This window comes from Hyla sarda, chromosome 3 (genome assembly GCF_029499605.1).
Source record: "Hyla sarda isolate aHylSar1 chromosome 3, aHylSar1.hap1, whole genome shotgun sequence".
Taxonomy (NCBI): domain Eukaryota; kingdom Metazoa; phylum Chordata; class Amphibia; order Anura; family Hylidae; genus Hyla; species Hyla sarda.
In genome coordinates this window covers 401,385,094-401,400,202 of record NC_079191.1, presented here as the reverse complement: position 1 = coordinate 401,400,202, position 15,109 = coordinate 401,385,094, and the positions used below count along the sequence as shown (strand labels likewise).

At 45.9% G+C, this 15,109-nt stretch overlaps 1 protein-coding gene across 5 annotated transcripts in view; it reads left to right on the top strand.

Moving 5' to 3' along the window:
* TTC7A (tetratricopeptide repeat domain 7A) overlaps window positions 1-15,109 on the top strand; it is a 532,144-nt gene that overhangs the window by 44,098 nt on the left and 472,937 nt on the right. The window contains exon 2 of one of the 5 annotated variants that reach the window (XM_056568089.1): window positions 11,402-11,530. The exons of the other annotated variants lie outside the window; for them this stretch is intronic. The gene's annotated coding sequence lies outside the window, so the exon portion shown is untranslated. The remainder of the gene's footprint in view (window positions 1-11,401; window positions 11,531-15,109) is intronic. 5 annotated transcript variants of the gene reach the window in all.

Sequence of the window (15,109 nt, the reverse complement as noted above, 5' to 3'; positions counted from 1 at the left end):
ATAGACTTGCATTGAGGGGCGGAGCGTGACGTCACACGGGGGCGGAGACGTGACGTCACACGCCGCTGGCCCTGCGGTCGCCGGTAATCGGTCTTGGAGCGAACACGCTTCGGGCACTGATTACAAACGGGGTGCCGCGTGCAAGATCACGGGCGTCCCCAGCGGCGGGACTCCCGCGATCAGGCATCTTATCCCCTATCCTTTGGATAGGGGATAAGATGTTTAAGCACCGGAGTACCCCTTTAACTTCCACTGTTCCTGATGACTGCCATTTCTTAATTACATTCCGAACAGAGGATATTGACATCTGAAAACATTTTGCTATCTTCTTATAGCTTTCTCCAGCTTTGTGAGCGTCAACTATTTTCAGTTTCAGATTTCTAGACAACTGCTTAGAAAAACCCATGGTGCTGATTGTTGGGGCAAGGTCAGATGAGTCTGGGCATATAAAACCTTTGAGATTGACATCACCCGGTCTTCTCAGATGATGATTGAGAACAATACGTGACACTGGCAGGTCTCAGCTTTGCAAAGGGGGCAGTGCATGCTATAAATTCTGCAGGGTGCCCAAACTTTTGCAGACGCCATTTTTTTGTTTTCTGTTATGTTGAAAGTGTAAATGATGGAAATAAAATCTAACTTTTGTTGACATATTATAAGAATGTCTAATCTGTAATTTGATGCCTTTTGGAGATTTTTCCATCTTTCCTTGGCTTCTTTATGCACATTAATACAAATTTTTACCTGGGGTGCCCAAACTTTTGATCCCCACTGTATGTATATATATATTTACTAGCGGAGTACCCGGCGTTTCCCGTTTTTTCCTTCCTAATCCTTGTTGGGGAGGAAAATAAACAAAGGAGGAAGCTTTTGACTTCATAACCCATCCTCATATATTGTTGTCATATCCCAACCCCATATCCCGACCTCCTATCCCGACCTCCTATCCCGTCATCATATCTCGTCCACATATCCCATCCTCATATCCCGTCCTCATATCCCGTCCTCTTATCCCGACCTCCTATCCCGACCTCCTATCCCGTCCTCCTATCTCGTCCTCCTAATCCGTCCTCCTATCTCGACCTCCTATCCCGTCCTCCTATCTCGACCTCCTATACGGACCTCCTATCCCGACCTCCTATCCCGTCCTCATATCTCATCCTCCTATCTTGACATCCTATCCCGACCTCCTATCTCGTCCTCCTATCCAGTCTATCTATCCCGACCTCCTATCCTATCCTCCTATCCCGGTCCTCCTATTCTGACCTCCTATCCCGGTCCTCCTATGCCGGTCCTCCTATCCCGACCTCCTATCCCGACCTCCTATCCCGATCTCCTATCCCGACCCGTAATATGTGTACCAGATATTGAAATATCTCCAGCCGGACGGAAGTTATGTGGGAACATACATTTCCCATTGATTTGCATGGGACTTTAAACAAAAACCTCGACCTTCACAAATGGGGGTAGATAAGGGTTAAATTAACTATCCTATATTTTAAGTGGACATATAAGTAACATGTGAGCAAGTATTATCAAAATATCTCCAGCCGTTTGGAAGTTATGCAGTAACATAAATTTCCCATTGACTTGTATGGGACTTTAAACATAAACCCTGCCCCTGGCAAATGGGGGTGAGTAAGGGTTAAATTACCTATCCTATGTTTGTTGTTGACATATAAGTAACATGTGGCCAAGTTTCATGTTAATATCTTTAGCCGTTTGGAAGTTTTTGTGGAACATACACACATACATACATACATACACACATACACACGTTGGGGGAGATGTATCAAAACCTGTCCAGAGGAAAAGCTGCCCAGTTGCTCATAGCAACCAATCAGATCGCTTCTTTCATTTTGCAGAGGCCTTGTTAAAAAAGAAAGAAGCGATCTGATTGGTTGCTATGGGCAACTGGGCAACTTTTCCTCTGCACAGGTTTTGATAAATCTCCCCCGTTGAGTTTTATATATATATGTACTAGCTGAGTACCCGGCGTTGCCCGGTTTTTCCTTCCTCATCCTTTTTGGGGAGGAAAATCAACAAAGGAGGAAGCTTTTGACTTCAAATCCCATCCCCATATATTGTTGTCATATCCCAACCCCATATCCCGTCCTCATATCCCGTCCTCATACCCCGACCTCCTATCCTGACCATCTATTCCATCCTCCTATCCCGTCCTCCTATCCCGTCCTCCTATCCCGTCCTCCTATCTCGACCTCCTATCCCGTCCTCCTATCTCGACCTCCTATCCTGTCCTCCTATCTCGACCTCCTATCTCCACCTCCTATGCCGACCTCCCATCTCAACCTCCTATCCCATCTTCCTATCTCGACCTCCTATCCCGGCCTCCTATCCTGACCTCCTATCTCCACCTCCTATCTCAACCTCCTATCCCGTCCTCATATCCCGTCCTCATATCCCAACCTCCTATCTCGACCTCCTATCCCGTCCTCCTATCTCGACCTCCTATCTCCACCTCCTATGCCGTCCTCCCATCTCAACCTCCTATCCTGTCCTCCTATCTCGACCTCCTATCCCGGCCTCCTATCCTGACCTCCTATCTCCACCTCCTATCTCAACCTCCTATCCCGTCCTCATATCCCGTCCTCATATCCCAACCTCCTATCCCGACCATCCTGTCCTCCTATCTCGACCTCCTATCCCGTCCTCCTATCTCGACCTCCTATCCCGTCCTTCTATTCCGTCTTCCTATCTCGACCTCCTATCCCGTCCTCCTATCTCAACCCCCTATCTCCACCTCCTATGCCGACCTCCTATTCCGACCTCCTATCCCGACCTCCTATCCCGGCCTCCTATCCCGACCTCCTATCTCCACCTCCTATCTCCACCTCCTATCTCCACCTCCTATCCCGGCCTCCTATCTCGTCCTCCTATCTCGTCCTCCTATCCCGACCTAACCCGTCCCCCTTAACCCGTCCTCCTATCCCGTCCTTCTATCACATCCTCCTATCCCGTCCTTCTATCCCGTCCTCCTATCTCGACCTCCTATCCCGTCCTTCTATCCCGTCTTCCTATCTCGACCTCCTATCCCGTCCTCCTATCTCAACCCCCTATCCCATCCTCCTATCTCCACCTCCTAACCCGGCCTCCTATCCCGACCTCCTATCTCCACCTCCTATCTCCACCTCCTATCTCAACCTCCTATCCCGGCCTCCTATCTCGACCTCCTATCCCGTCCTCCTATCCCGTCCTCCTATCTCGACCTCCTATCCCGTCCTCCTATCCCGTCCTCCTATCCCGTCCTCCTATCTCGACCTCCTATCCCGACCTCCTATCTCGACCTCCTATCCCGTCCTTCTATCCCTTCCTCCTAACCCGTCCTCCTATCCCGTCCTCCTATCTCCACCTCCTATCCCATCCTCCTATCCCGTCATCCTATCTCAACCCCCTATCCCGTCCTCCTATCTCCACCTCCTATGCCGACCTCCTATCCCGACCTCCTATCTCAACCTCCTATCCCGTCCTCCTATCCCCACCTCCTATCTCCACCTCCTATCTCCACCTCCTATCCCGTCCTCATATCTTGTCCTCATATCCCATCCTCATATCCCGACCATCCCGTCCTCCTATCTTGACCTCCTATCTCGACCTCCCATCCCGTCCTCATATCCTGACCTGTAATATGTGTACCAGGTATTGAAATATCTCCAGCCGTACAGAAGTTATGTAAGAACATACATTTCCCATTGATTTGCATGGGACTTTAAACAAAAACCCCGACCCTCACAAATGTGGGTAGTTAAGGGTTAAATTAACTATCCTATATTTTAAGTGGACATATAGGAGGAAGCAATATGTGGGCAGGACCACACAACCCCTACATATTAGATTGAACCAACATCGGGCCAACATAAGGAAAGGCTACCAACTACACGGATTATCGTGCCACTGTAGCCGACATCACCCTGGAACCAACCCCATTACAATTGTACCTATTGACCAAGTGCCGGGACATCTTACCAATAGATTCGAAGCACTAGTCAGAAAAGAGATGTTTTGGATCTACAGCCTGAACTCCTTACAACCTCAGGGCCTGAATGAAATAACAGGACTAATACATTAATCTCCCTATCATACATTTCCTCCCCGTCACAGACACCATAGACGGGTTCATACCACACTCAACTTTACAAGGTCCACGTCCACCTAACCACCACACCTCGGTATTCACCCCCTCCTCGAATACGCCAAACCATACTACCGACTTAGACACACAAACCTTCCCACCGCTGACACACGTCCAAACCTGGATGTCTGCACCACAAACGCCTACTGTATATTCCCCATGTGCACCCTCTTTCCCACCATCCCATTGACATATGACAGTCCCTTGCACTATACAACCCCTTCACCGCCGTGCCCATATGCCACTGTAAGTATGTGGAACCCTAACACCTGCGCTATCACTAATAATGATATATGGGACTGCGCCTAAAACGGCAATCTGATACATTATTGTATATGTGTCCTGCTTCACATCCCGAGGACAATGCAGCAGTTGTAATATGGCCAACATCAAAAACACTGCCAGCCAGAGTCCTCCCTCATCTGCGAACTACTCACCTACAGCTCCGCTGATACACGGCCATCTGCGCATGCGCGGGTCAGCGGTGGTCCGCAGACAGGGGGACTGAGCGCCCTCCAGGTACCTCCATAGCCCCTCCCACGCCGACCCGATAACCTGCTAACTGCAGCGGAACACCAGGGACCTACAGCCACCAGGGACCTCAACGATATTCGGAACACAGTACCAGCACGCATCCACGTCCGGACGGCACGGAGCGCCAGTACCGGACCCAGTGAACTCTCAACAACGGAAGAACCCGTAATCACCTGTTCCCCCCTTCTACAGATTCACAGAACAATGACATTATGAGCATTTTTGAATAGTTTTGAAATAGTGTTTAGAACACTGCAAAGCACATTGTCTCTTTATTTACCTTTTTCATTGCTCCTCCCTGACACGCACTACTGTCAGTTACGTCACCCGACCAGCCCACTTTCTGGGCTTTTTTGCGGTTTTTTTATGTATATAAAAAGCATTATGTTACCTGCCACTGTACCCATGACCTGAGGAAGAGGGGTGATCCCTCGAAACGTGTTGTCTGTCCTTTATGAAGCAATAAAGACTGAATTCTTTATCACACCTGAAGTCTCTTACCTAATTGACCACCAACACGGATCCTGCGAGCGCCAGAGAAGTATCCGATTTTTCCAATCTGTGACCTCTGCCATGGGCACAGAACTCGCATCTTGACTGAACCGCCTCGACTATCTCGAGAAACGGAAGGACACAGGCTGCCGCGGATCATATCATCTCCATACCAAGCCCACAACGGTGTCGCAATAAGGTGAGCAGTTTTCCACCCCCATTCCACCCGACCCTTGTCCCCACGAGGTAACGGCACAGGGTGCGCTGGTCTTTTGTTCCCTTTTTCCCTTCTCTTTTTCAAGTGGACATATAAGTAACATGTGACCAAGTATTATCGAAATATCTCCAGCTGTTTGGAAGTTATGTAGCAACATAAGACTTGTATGGGACTTTAAACATAAACCCCGCCCCTGGCAAATGGGGGTGAGTAAGGGTTAAATCACCTATCCTATGTTTGTTGTTGACATATAAGTAACATGTGTGCCAAGTTTCATTTTAATATCTTTAGCCATTTGGAAGTTTTTGTGGAACATACACACATACATACACACACACACACACGTTGAGTTTTATATATATATAGATACTAGCTGAGTACCCTGCTTTGCCCGGTTTTCCTTCCTAATCCATGTTGGGGAGGAAAATAAACAAAGGAGGAAGCTTTTGACTTCATATCCTGTCCTCATATATTGTTGTCATATCCCAACCCCATATCCTGTCCTCATATCCCGAACTCCTATCCCGACCTCCTATGCCATGATCATATCTCAACCTCATATCCCATCCTCACATCCCGTCCTCATATCCCGTCCTCCAATCCCGACCTCCTATCCTGACCTCCTATCCCGTCCTCCTATCTCGACCTCCTATCCCGACCTCCTATCCCGACCTCCTATCCCGTCCCCCTATCTCAACTTCCTATCCTGACCTCCTATCCCGACCTCCTATCCTGACCTCCTATCTCGTCCCCCTATCTCGACCTCCTATCACAACCTCCTATCCCGTCCTCCTATCCCGTCCTCCTATCTCGACCTCCTATCCAAACCCTCCTATCTCGTCCTTCTGTCTCGACCTCCTATCCTGACCTCCTATCCAGTCCATCTATCCCGTCCTCCTATCCCACCCTCCTATCCCGACCTCCTATTTTGGTTCTCCTATTCCATCCTCCTTTCCCAACCTCATATCCCGACCTCCTATCCCGACCTCCTATCCTGACCTCCTATCCCGACCTTATATCCCGTCCTCATATCCTGACCCGTAATATGTGTACCATGTATTGAAATATCTCCAGCCGTACGGAAGTTATGTTGGAACATACATGTCTCATTGATTTGCTTGGGACTTTAAACAATAACCCCGACCCTCACACATGGGGGTAGTTAAGGGTTAAATTAACTATCCTATATTTTAAGTGGACATATAAGTAACATGTGACCGAGTATTATCAAAATATCTCCAGCCGTTTGGAAGTTATGCAGTAACATATATTTCCCATTGACTTGTATGGGACTTTAAACATAAACCCCGCCCCTGGCAAATGGGGATGATTAAGGGTTAAATCACCTATCCTATGTTTGTTGCTGACATATAAGTAACATGTGTGCCAAGTTTCATGTTAATATCTTTAGCCGTTTGGACGTGATGCTGGAACATACACACATACACACGTTGAGTTTTATATATATATATATATATATATATATATATATATATATATGTATATATATATATATATATATATAGATTGCACAGATCATGGCATATTAAAGGGGTATTCCGGGCAAAAATCTTTTATCCCCTATCCAAAGGATAGGGGATAAGGTGTCTGATCGCAGGGGGCCCGCTGTTGAGACCCCCTGCGATCTTCCTGCAGCACCCGCATTCTATGCGGGGACTGCGTTTCTAGTTTCGGAAACCTCCGGGTTTCCAGGACTGGGGACGTGACGTCACGCCACGCCCCCTCCCATAGACATGAATGGAGGGGGCGTGGCGTGACGTCACGTCCCCAGGCCCGGAAACGTGGAGGTTTCCGAAACTGGAGATTCAGCACCCGCATAGAATGCGGTGCTGCAGGGAGATCGCAGGGGGTCTCAGCAACGGACCCCCAGCGATCAGACACCTTATCCCCTATCCTTTGGATAGAGGCATCCTCTCCGCCCTTCTACGCTGATCAGATCTTAGCTGTTCCCGGCGAATAGTCTGGCCTTAATGAGAACAAATATATGAAGAAGAATTAAGAAAATGACATTTTGTTGTAATATTGATATAAAACATAAGCTAAAATGGTCTCTTAATAATATTACTTACCCGCATTTTCAGGACGATGCAACCATGCGATATTGCTGGCATTCATGCCGCGCACCTCCCGGGAACCCATGGGTCCCGGGTTGGAGGTAGGTCCTCCCTCACTGGACTCAGGTGGTTTTAGTCCGGATGTAATAAAGTAAATAAAATGAAAAAAAACAGAGCAGGAAGTAGAAGCCAAATATATAATTTAGCTCGCCCTTCCTAAGTGAATTGAAGTCTTCACCCCTAAGTAAAGACTCCAAAGGTGCTGAAATGTCTGTGCGCAGGGGTTTCATAGCTTCTGGTTCATTGTGATGTCATTTAGAATGTGACATCACCACAGCCTGGCGGCCATGTTGCTTCCCTCCAGCTGCACAATATCTCCAATACTATGAATGGACAGAGAACTTTTCTAGATTAAACAGAAATATAATGGGGGAGATTTATCCCAACCTGTGCAGTTGTCCATAGCAACCAATCAGATCGCTTCTTTTATTTTTCAGAAGCAATTTGATTGGTTTGCTACGGCAACAGGTGTTGATAAATCTCCCCCAATTTGTAGTGGAAAGTTCTGATCAGTCAGTCCAAATATTAGTCTAGAACCGAAGTTATACCGGAGCCTCAGCATCTGTGGTGGACGTCCATATAGAAATGAAGAATATTCCTCAGTCCACCTCTCATTTACCTCCTAAAGTCTAACAGTAAAATAAGTATAAAATGAACCAATAAAGTTACTGAACCAGTGATTGTTGCAGACAGTTAAAGGGCCGTGCAGCTTATAACCACCTTAATGAAAACTGTCTTCCCAGCTGCACCTCACCAACAACTAGGGGGCGCCTCACAGATTGAGAAGCGCTGGTCTAGAGCACATCCCAGAATCCTTATAGTTATGAATCTTCACATTTATCTTTCCAGCCATCTGTCTATCCATCTACTCTTGTACCAATAAAATTGTACTATGAATATTGTTATAGCAATGTGGCTTAAATGGGCACTGACATTCTTAAACATTCTGTCTATTAAAGTGCATACCAAAACAAGCATAATTGTAATTTACTTAGGTTGGGTTCACACCACGTTTTTGCAATACAGTTCCCGTTTACGTTTTCAATTTGAAAACCGTAGAGAACTGTATTGAAAACCGTATGCATTGACTCTCCATTGAAAACCGTAAGCCAAAAGATGCATCAGGTTGTGTCCGTTTTGCATCCTGTTCGGTTTTGTCATTATTTTTCCCGTACCCAAAACCGTAGCCTACCACAGTTTTTGGTCCGGGTGAAAAACCGTTGAAACGTATACTTTTTTTTACATGGGAGTCAATGGGAACCGTATCTGCAAACAGCTCCATCCGGTTTCCACCATACGGTTTTTGACTTTTCACAGTTTTTTTCTTGGAATTTCAATCACACAAGTTAAACTTTATTCATAATGGAGTGAAAAGTGAAAAACGTATACTTTTTTTTCTTAAAACTTGGATGCAACCGGACATCATTTTTCAAACCGTTTACGGATTAAAATTTGTACACACGTTTTGATACAGTTTAGTCAGGTTTTGAGGAATCCGTTTATAAAAAACCTGATACGGAAACTGTATTGCAAAAACGTGGTATGAACCCAGGCTTACTTTAACTCTTAGAGTACACGTGGCATACATATACATCACTGTGCCCTGGTACATTTTATGGTAAAAAGTCATTACAAAGTACAATTGCTCTTGCTAAGAAAAATCCCTCAAATTGGTCTGTAGATGGGGGAAAAAATTAAGTTCTGCCCTTTAGAATGGGAGGAAAATAAAACAAAAGATGTAAAAATTAAGTTGTCTTCGTCCTGTTAAGGACGCAGGGCTTACCTGTACACCCTTGGTTCCTGGGCCTTAAGGCACTAGGGCTTACAGGTATGCCCTGCATTCTACCGACGCTTGCCATTCCAGCATATTAACTGAGGGGCTCTTTAAATCACAGCTTTTCTGGGCCAAGCGGGTCTCTGGTGACCCGATGGTCTGGAAAATAAGGGTGATTGGTGCTGAGACAGAACCAATCACTCTGAAGGATAGGCAGTGAGGTGCAGGGGTGCCACCACTCATATTCCTTAGATTGGTTGGTTGGGACCGACCAACCAATCGCAGATGGGGGTGTTCAGGTGATTCATAGTTAAGTTCCCCTGCTCTGCCGACCCATGGTAGTCCGGGCAGAGCGGGGGGAGCATGTTTAGTGGCGACAGTGGTGCAGGTGGCCTTGATCATCATTGGTGAGTGGTGAGGGATCTGTTGAACTGTGGCCTTCTAGCAGTTGCAAAGCTACAACTTCCAGCATGCCCAGACAGCTAATACGTAGCCATCAAGCCTCCTCCCATAAACATGAATGGAGGAGGCGTGGCGGCCATGTTCGCAAGTCATTGGGCAAGGAGCGGAGTTTGCTCCGTGCACCGAATGACAGGGGACCCCTGCGATTAGAAATGTATCCCTTGGATAGGGGATAAGAAGATGTTTTCAGCAGAGTACCCCATTAAATTGGAGTCTAGTGGGTAATAATACTCACAGGGATTAACAGCCTTCCCTGTATTTGTGTGTGCATACAGAAATAACTGTCAATCACTGATTAGGACTGCCCACTGGACTCCAGAAGAAGAGCCGGGATTTAGATCCGTTTTTTTCTCCCATAGTTTTGTAGGAAAGGCTTCATTATTAATTGTAAGTAATTCATCTACAGTCTTTGTCATTTTTAGGAGTCCAGTGGGCAGTCCTACTCAGTGATTAACAGCCCTTCCTGTATAAGTGTGCACACAAAAATAACTATCACTCTCTAATAGGACCACCCACTGGACTACTAAGAAGGTGCATGAACAATACTAAACTGATCTTAATCTCTGCTCTTCCTCAGGAGTCCAGTAGGCAGTTCTAATTTTTGAAACACATAGAAGAAAGGAAAAACGAGAGCACTCACTGTTCTGTAGTCCTTGTTTTTTTATTGTGCAATTCTTTGCTGTGGGGGATGTGGAGAAATGTGGGGGTATGGCAGCAGAGGGCGACGGACCGTGTCGCGTGGCTTGCACTTTGTCAGGCCCCTGCCTTTGTGGGGCCTGACGATGTGCAAGCTGCGCGACACGGAACCACCATACAGTGATCTCCTGTATGGCACTTTTTCTCTCCTCACACTCTTTAGAGTTATCTCTATGGGAGAGCTGGAGATACATAAGTACAGCGCTCGTGTATCTCTGGCTCTCCCATAGAGATGAATGAAGGGTGCAAACACAGCTCTGGGCAGGAGATGCTAGCAGTCAGACCCCCGCGATCAGACACTTATTTCCTATCTTTTGGATAGGTGATGAATTTTCCTATGTGGGACTTTTCCTTTAGGGTAGGGTCACATGTAGCGCATCCGCATTGTATTTGATGCTGTGGGTGCACTACTGACCATCCTTAGAGTGTTTCTCCTGCTGTGTCTGTGCGTCCTGCTTTGTCTGCTCTTAGCAGCAATCCACCAATATGAGCAGGCACATAGGGATCTGGAAGTCACTGTGCGCATGCACAGTGTACTCACATACATCACGGCCACTCTTGGACTAGCTCAAGACGCAGGGGGAGCGAGCGCGATATTTGTGAGCACACTGCGCATGCAGCGGCGCATTGCTGCTATGAGCAGACAAAGCAGGACGCATGGGAGGGCACACTCTAGGGATGGTCTGTAGCACATCTGCAGCGTCAAATTTGACGCTGTGGATGCGCTACGTGGGACCCTACCCAAAGGAATTGTAGTTGAGAATTTTATCAACTTCATAGAAAAGTGTAACTTGTATATTTACAGGTGTTTTTTGCTTGAAGTGCTTACTCTCTTTTATATAACACATATGCAGCCTCCAGGTACGGCTCCTGACTCTGTACCGCTGACCTATCTTCTGTCTTCTTTTTCTTTGTGGCTTTGGGAATTGTGCTGCTGTCAGATGCTGCTTGCGATGGCTCCAGATCAATGGAATCTGATCCTTATGAGAATATCTGTAAATCTTGCTCCCTATCTACTGCTCTTCAATCTGTCCTGCATCTGCCTTGAGACTTCTCTCATCACCAGAATGGTATGTAATGGATGGGGTGTTGTGATAAAGGGTTTGCACTAAACTAGAGACAACCCATTTGTATACAACCCAAGCTGCAGATGGAACACTAATAAAAATTACTCTGTTGGGTTGTAATAAAAAAAAAAAAGTATCAGTATGATAATTTACTTTGACATTTTGAGTATCCTATTACATATGAATCAGTTCTTAACACACTTTTTAAGATGACAAGTAAAACATAATATTTTGAGTTATCTAGACAAAGCTCTTATGCTCTTATGCCATGTTCATTTCGGAAATACAAATGCCCCTGTTAGAGCTGGCTGGTGATATACATGCAAACTGGTTAAAAACAAATCAAATCTAATTAGTCAAATAAAGTAGGTTTAGTGTTCTTAAAACTATGGTGCGATTAGGCTGCTTAGCGTATCCTTTCTTCCCAGAATTCACAGTGGAGTGCTGATGGCCTATTAATCGCTACATAGTTATGGTGCTCTTCTCAAGGAGAAACCTTACCCCTTTGACCCACTATGGTCTGCAAAAAACAAACAAACAAACAAAAAAACGAATAGTGTCCAAAGGATAGGGCATAAGATGTCTGATTGTGGTGGTCCCACCGTTGGGGACCCCCGCGATCTCCCTGCTGCATTTGGCGTTTATTTTAAGCTTCGATTGCAGCCCAAAGCACCAGAGGCTCGTGACTTCATGGCCATCACGCCCCCTCCCATAGACTTGCAATGACATCATGAGCGGGGCGTCACAAGTCTCTGCCCCGCATTGCCAGTCATTCGGCACAGAGCAAAGTTCGCTCTGTGCACCCGATGTCTGGGGTGCCGCAGATGAGATCGTGGGGGTCCCCAGCGGCAGGACCCCTGCAATCAGACATCTTTTCCCCTATACTTTGTATAGGGGATAAGATGTGTAGGGGAGGAGTACCCCTTTAATAGTCTTAAGTTAGTTGAGTTGAAGTTAATCAAAAAGGTTTTTCAAATAGTTACCGTAACTAATTTTAAGTAATTAGTAAACCCAGCACAATATTTTTGACAGTGAATTAGTAGGGGCATTGATATACATGTTTAGGTTTCTTATGTTATTTCTTTTTTGGGTGTGTCTTTGCCCCCCTAAATGGCTCACATACAGTGACAGACACATGGTATCGATACACTGATTGTCAATTTAAGGAAAAGAATGGGAAAACATGACAAAAAAAAATACAAGTATCTGGAAGAGACCTGTACACACCGATCCACCATATCATGAAACCCATGTGCCTGATATTGCATCAGTCTCGGCTACAGTTTTGACTTGTCAAGGACCAGACTTCACAAGCCTTCTGAAGGCTGTGGTATCTGGCACCAAGATGTCAGCACCAGATCTTAATCAAACAAGCCAAGTCAGTAACAGAGAGAGGTGCTGTACAAAATCAGAAAGCAATAGAGGTGTCCAGAAAACAGGCCAAGAATAAACACAGGATACCATGAAATAGCAAACCTGAGCCAGGGACAAGTGAAAGATCCTTTATCGCAGGAAAAAAAACTGAGTCTGGGAGCAGCTGAGTAGAGTGTGTATGCAAAGGTCTGAAAAAATTGGCCTGTCCTCCACACTTCCCAGGCATCATTATTGTGCCACGCGACTCCGCAATTGCATGGAAGGTGCTTTGATTCTTTGCAAGCCCATTTGGTCTGTGGCCACAAAACCCCATACACAGCTATGATGTGCTGCCCTGTGTGATCTGACACCTTTCTATAATAGCCAGAATGAACTCCCCAAATACAGCAATCAGGCTTGGGTGCCCATGTTGCCATTTCCCTAGTTGTTTCTTGGGCCAATGCTCTGACCAGACATCTAGCCATCACAGTTTTACTCTTGGAACAAAAGGGACAATTTCTTTATTGATGAAAGTGTCCTAAAGACTTATGGAGTCTTACAGGCCATTCATGCTCTATAGGAATTCTGGGAAGAACTGATATGCAAAGCAGCTCTCCCACTACTTTTCCAGTAGTTTCCCCTCAAAGTTAATGCTTCACACCATCTAGGATTCTTAAAGGGGGTTCTCCAGGATTAGAATGACAGCTGATTTTTATTTCAGAAAGCAGCACAACGCACCCCTGTCCTTAGGTTGTCTGTGATATTACAACTTGGCTCCATTCACTTCACTGGAACTGAGCTGCCGAACCACACACAACTTGAGGACTGGTATGAGGTATGGTGCTTTGTTTTTTGTTTTTTTAAACTTAAACAGCTCTGTTGGTGTGAAACATTGCTTTTAAGAAGAAGCTACCTGCAAAAGGTGGTATAAGAGTTGCTTTGCATATCCTTTCTTCCCAGAATTCCCAGTGGAGCTTGAATGGTCTTTAAGTTCTTTACATGTCTTTTTGATGCTCTCCTTAAAGGGGTACTCCAAAGGATAGGGGATAAGATGTCTGATCGCGGGGGTCCCGCTGCTGAGGATCCCGGCAATCTCTCCTGCAGCCCCCCCAAGTCATCACTGCAAGGAGCTAAGCTTGCTTAGAGAGCGGCCGTCACGCCCCCTCCCATAGACATGCATTGAGGGGGCGGAGCGTGACATTATGAGGGGGTGGAGCCGTGACATCATGATACTCCAGCCCCTGTATCATGAGTCATCACGCATGGAGAAAACTTAGCTCCATGCAGTGATGACTCAGGAAGGCGGCAGGAGAGATTGCGGGGGTCACCAGCACCGGGACCCCTGCGATCAGACATCTTATCCCCTATTCTTTGAATAGGGGATAAGATGTCAAGGGCTGAGTACCCCTTTAAGGAGAAACATTACCCCTTTGGTCCCAGGACAACAGGGCTCTCTCTAACCAGCTAATACTCTGCTCTACATTGATTAGGGGCATTAATCCCGAAACAGTCTGTAGATGGGTATTCTTTCCTTCTGGCTTGGGATACATTCCCAGTCATGAATTAAGACTTCTAGTTAGAGTGAACCATTCACTGTAAGAGAAAACTGCCTACAAAAGATGGTGTGAGAGCTTCTTTAGATGTTCTTTTTCCTAGATCCTTACATTTGCCTTATGATTTGCCTTATGCTTTAAACACATCATCAAGTGCAACTGGCTGATCGCTCACTGCCCGGTATATTCTGCCCCCTGACAGGTGCTATTTTCTCCAGATAATGAGCATTATTTCCTTTACTTTTCAGTGGCTATAATGTTATGTCTGATCCGTGTAGATTTTTGGAGGCTATGAAGAGTTTAGATAAGTAATTTGGCTGCAGTCTTTAGTTTCTTGCAGCTGTTTCTATCCAGTTACTGTTGAGAGTTGAGAACTAGATAAATCAGTTTCCTTCCCCAACATTTTTTCGTTGATCTTTTTGCAGACAATTTCATCTACACGTCATTCACATATCATCAAGTCGCTCCTATGAGTCTCAGGGGCCTTTTTATTGAACTTGATATCTTTCTTTATTTTCCCTAGCTATAGTTATGGTATTTGCATCATTACTGTGTAAGTCTTCAATTATCTTGATATCACTGTCATCATAGAAGTGATTTACTATGGTTGGTGACTTTAAAGAGGTTGTCCATCAAAAGAAACAACCCGTGTATGGTGTCAAAAAGTATAATAAAG